The sequence below is a fragment of the Marmota monax genome, unplaced genomic scaffold (assembly GCF_021218885.2).
Source record: "Marmota monax isolate L192 unplaced genomic scaffold, Marmota_monax_Labrador192_F-V1.1 WCK01_AAM20220418_F8-fsc00042, whole genome shotgun sequence".
Taxonomy (NCBI): domain Eukaryota; kingdom Metazoa; phylum Chordata; class Mammalia; order Rodentia; family Sciuridae; genus Marmota; species Marmota monax.
The window spans coordinates 7904606-7910100 of record NW_026693008.1 but is presented as its reverse complement, the minus strand read 5'-3'; positions in this window follow the sequence as shown (position 1 = coordinate 7910100).

Sequence of the window (5495 nt, the reverse complement as noted above, 5' to 3'; positions counted from 1 at the left end):
AATATAGCTTATACTGAATGCATATTGCTTTGTCACAATCCTAAAATTAAAAATTGTAAGTCAAAACTTTATAATTGGGGGACTATTTGTACTGTGTATCCATTAAAAGTTATTATAATCATTTTTAATAGTTTTGCCTTTAAACCTTCAGACTATAACATAAGTGATTTGCATACCACCATAACAGAATTAGAACATTGTGAATTTGATTGTTTTCTTATTTTTACCAGTGAGTTTTTTATTTTCATGTTACTAATAAACAGTCTTGTCTTTGAGATTGAAGTCCTTTTCTCACTTCTCGTAGGGCAGATCTAGTGGTGATGAACTCCTTCAGCTTCAGTTTCTCAGGGAAAGTCCTCCTCCTCCTCCTTCTTTGGTATTGGAGATTGAATACTGGGATGCTTTACAACTGAGCTACATCCCCAGTGTCGGGGTTTTTAGACGCCCCTCTCCGTTCCCTCCTGACCTGTGGGAGAGATTGGGGGAGCACGCCCCGACCAGGACAGGCCAAGAAAGGTAAAGGTTGACTGGCCACCCACACTCAGCCCTCCTTCCTCCCCGAGGACAATCAGGCGGGCTAGGGAGAACTGTCAAAGCAGGATCTTTGACAGTTCTTTAATGAGAAAACATACCCAGCTAATCTAATGTAATCTAATGTACAGGAGCCAATCAGGGTAAAGGTCAGCAGGGTGAGGAGAATTTACATCTACCCCCATCCTACAGGCAGTAATGGGAGACATATGCTGTCCTTGAGGGCAGAAGGGTTCTGAGCCAATTCTTCATCACAACCCTTGGCAATGCCTTCTGGCTAATTGCTAGGTGCTCTCTTAGCCACCTATGGCCCCAGGACTGGGAAGCGAGTAGCAGCCAGCAAGTTAAGTTTCCTCTTTTCTGATGCAACATGCCCCACGTTACATTATGCCCTACACCCCAGTTCTTTTAATTATTTTTAACTTTTGAGACAGGGTCTTGCTAAGTTGTCCAGATTGGTCTTATACTTGTGGTCCTTCTGCCTCAGCCTCCTGAGTTACTGGGATTACAGGTGAAGTGAGTCTCTTGCAAGCAGCATATAGTTAGGTCTTGTTTTTTAAATTCTATTCAGCTATTCTTTGTCTTTTTATTGCAGAATTAAATTCGCTTACAAAGAGCCACCACACCTGGCTCTTGATTTTATTTCTGAAGGACAGTTCTACCAGGTGATGTATTCTTGGTTGGAAGTTTTTCCTTCAGCACTTTGAATATATCATCCTGTTCTCTCCAATATAAGGGTCCTGCTGAGAAATCTGCTGATAGCAATATTGGAGTTATCTTCTATGTGATTGGTTTCTTTTCTTTAGCTGCTCTTAGGATCCTGTCTTGTTTTTTTTTTTTTCTTTTAATTATAATATGTCTGGCTATCATCTTGTTTAGATTGAATCTTATTGCAGAACATTGAGATTCCTGTATTTGGATATTTATGTCTTTCCTCAAGTTTGAGAGTTTTTCTGTCAGTTCTTTAAATCAATCTTGATTTTGTAATCTGTTTGAGTTGTGTTTCTGTCTTTTGTCACCAAATAGTCCTGACTTGTAAGGGTCCGGCGAACGATGGAGGAAGAGACCACCAAGAGACCGACTCATGCAACAGCAAAATGGGGTTTATTGAGGATCCAGCGCCCTGGGGCTCCGTGCTCACTCAAGAAGGGAGAGCAGCCCAGAGCCCCGAGCAGGGGTTGAGCAGTGCTTAAGTACACTTTTTTTGGAGGGCAGGGACTTTACATACATCACAGTCCCCTTTAACAAATCAACATACACCGCAGGAAAGTCAAACAACAATTCTCAAACATGATTAGTACATTCATTGGCGGGAACAGGTCGGGCGGGAGTGATAGGGCAGTCCTAAGGAGGGGGATACATTCAAACTGATTGGTTTGGGCCCTGAGATGCCTACATGCCAAGCTGCACAGGGTCTAGGTTATTAAACAACTAAATGGTCAGGGGGAATATCTACTGGGCAGTCCTGGGAATTGTCCTAACAGCTACAGGAGTTTCAGGTTTTGAGTGTAGCATAGGAACTTAACAATACCTGGTCCTTTACATTTTAACTCAGGCTTTGCAGCTTAGAAACTTTACCCTTTCAGACTGATACAGGTGCACTATTTGCTAGTCTTTGGATATCTTCTGGGGCCTTCAAATCTCCTTAGATTAATAGGATGACTTTATGATATCAGTTCATATTTCTGACCAAAAGGTTTTTTTTCCCCCCATCTTTTCTTAGAGCATCTTTTATTCCTATTAGTGTTTTTTAAAAAAATCACATATTTTGAGTTAAATTAGCATCCATGTTATTTATTCACTTGCTTAAAACATTATGTCAAACATTGCCCTTTTTTATAAGATTACACCATGATAGGAATTCCATAGATTTTGGTGACTTTAGCTCGTACCCTTCTGCATTAGGCAGAATGCACTGGACCAGGCTGCAGGAATGAAGTGCCCCCCCCAAAGATGAATTGCTAAACATAGTTATTTATTCCACACCCACTGCTGTCCTGACTGACCAGGACAGCCGCCCTCTCTGTGGTGACCTGAGAGCCAGGCTGCTTTGATTTGAGGCTCTTCCATCTTAACTATAAGCCCTGCATATGCCACAATGGGAAGAGAAGGAATTGAGGGTCCCTGGGGCTTCTCATTGCTTCAGCCCAGAGGCGATCCTTGTCATGCTTTGATTCTGTCAACCAGAACTAGTCACAGGGTCTGCGTCAAAGTGTGGGGAAAATAATCCTTTTACTGCCAGGGAAGGAGAGGGGAACCAGGCAGGGAAGTCATGCCACGCCTCACTCTGGGCTCCCTGGGTTTGGGGTAGTGAATTAAAGCAGAAGGTAAATTCTCAGTTGTTTTAAAACAACAGAAAAATGTTAGATAACATGGGGACCCTCAGAGCCGGCATGAGAAGATGTGGGGTCAAAACTCCCCCAAAAATGAGGACAGGGAGAAGAACACAGTGGGGTTCTTTTTTTGTTGTTGTTGTTGCGGTGCTCAGGATCAAGCCCAGAGCCTCATGCGTGCCTGGCAAGCACTCCACCACGGAGCCACATCCCCAGCCTGGGCATGGTGTCTTGAAGTGGTCCAGCCACGCTGAAGGGCAGGCTGTGTGTGTGGGTGCTGGATCAGTTTATGGACTGAGAGAAAAGAATGAGTGGAAACAGTGAAAACATCTATTTTAGCAAGAAATAGATGGAGTAAAATGAGTAGGGAAAAGGAAGGTGATAATAATTAACTTTTGTTGGGTACTAGCCGTGAACCTGGGGCTTGTAAATTCAGCCCTCTGCAAAACCCAGGAGGCAAATATATTGCTACCCCCCACCTGACAGATGAAGGACTCAGAGTTATTAAGTAACTTGTTCAGGGGTCACTCAACTTGTGGGTGGTGGAGCTGGATCCTCTCATCTCCTCCCAGATGTCTGAAGTCCATCTCAGAGCCTGAAACCTGGGCTCTCAGTCACACTTGCCACCTGTCAAGATATCCCTAAAGGGAAGGGAGGCAGGGAGCTCCTGCTGGCTAGGTCTCAGGAACACAGAAGAAGCCCAATATGTCTTCTGTCCTCCTGCCCCTTCCCTGAGCTCCCCAGAATGAGACAGGAATGTGGGCCCTTGTGTTTCAGGTGGCCACGGACTTTTCTATCATCTGTGAGGGGGACTAAAGTGGGTGGCCACCGGCTGTTCGTAGAGGAGGAAGGCCACTGGGCCTCAGCATGCTCTTAGAATGTTCTAGAAGAGCTGGGAACACTCTAATATGGGTGCTTTGTAAAACACCCTCCTGGATCCTCCCCCAGTGGGTGCTGCCTGGGTTGGAGAGTCAGGCAGACGCAGGCCCACCTAAAACAGGGGTAATGATAGTCTTGGGGATTACAAGAGCTAATCCATACAAGGTATTGAACAGGAACTGTGCATGGTCCCTGGCACACACACCGGACATTCAACCAGTGGAGCTCTTTATCACCCCTGTCACAGACGTGGAGAGTGGACAACGGGGCCCAAAAGTTGTCCAGGCTTTTGACAAAAAGTGATAACCACGCCCTAATCCCGGCAGGACAACTGTGAGTTTAAAGCCAGCCTCAGCAAAAGTGAGGCCCTAAGCAACTCAGTGAGACCTGTCTCTAAGTAAAATACAAAGTAAAGCTGGGGATGTGGCTCAGTGGTTGAGTGCCCCTGAGTTCAATCCCCAGTACCAAAAAAATAAATAAAAATAAAAAGTAAATGGCAGAGCTGGGACCTAAATCCAGAAGAAAGATAAAAATTTTCTCAACTAAATCCAGGTCTGAGCCACAGAATTAGCACCTGCTTCCTGTGGACCTTGGGGGACCATAGCTAAGCAGTACACCCGGGATTTTAGCTATCCAGAATTACAAGAGGAGAATTCCTGCCTTTTCCGTTAAAGTTCTGTTTTGAATATAGAATATTATACAATTAATGCTCCTTCTTTTGTCATATCTGAGTGCTGAATCCTCTCAGAATTTTGTATTAAAAAGGTTTTTCTGAGGGGCTGGGGCTCGGGCTCAGTGGTAGAGCACTCACCTAGCACGTGGGAGGCCCTGGGTTTGATCCTCAGCACCACATAAAAATAAATAAATAAAATAAAGGGGGCTGGGGATGTGGCTCAAGCGGTAGCGCGCTCGCCTGTCATGCGTGTGGCCTGGGTTCGATCCTCAGCACCACATACAAACAAAGATGTTGTGTCCACCGAGAACTAAAAAAAAAATAAATAAAAATAAAATAAAATAAAATAAAATAAAGATATTGTGTCCACCTACAACTAAAGGTATTGTGTCCAGCTACAACTAAATATACATATGAAATATTTTTTGACAAACTGGCATGATTGTTAACAACACTGTAGGGAAGAAAATAAAAATTTTCTCAACTATCAGGAGTTATTGATTTTATTCTTGCTGTGCTGGGGATCCAATCCAGGGCCTCATGAGCTCCACCCCCAGCTAGCTGGTACTTAGAGTAGGCCCTTATAACAAAAGACAAATTAACAAGAAAGACAAAACAATTTACTAATGCATGCAGCTCATGTCAACTGGGAGAAACCACAACAAAAAGCACCACCTAAAAATAAATAAAATATATTGTGTCCATCTACAACTAAAAAAAAAATATTAAAAAGAAAAAAAAAAGCAAAGCAAAGTGGTGGCTTAGAACTCTGGTTTATATATCAACTTCAATAAAGAACAATATATTCATGGAGAAATAGCAGAGCAAAAGAGTTTAAGGTTTTTTTTGTTTTTGTTTTTGGTACTGGGGATTGAACCCAGGGGCTCTTAACCGCTGAGCCACATCCCCAGCAACTTTTTTATATTTTATTTAGAGAATTACTGAGTTGCTTAGGGCCTCACTATGTTGCTGAGGCTGGCTTTGAACTTGGGATCCTCCTGCCTCAGCCTCCTGAGTTGCTGCCCTTAGTTCTTATGTGGACTCTCTGGCTGGTTCTAGGAACCAAATTAACCCAAGGC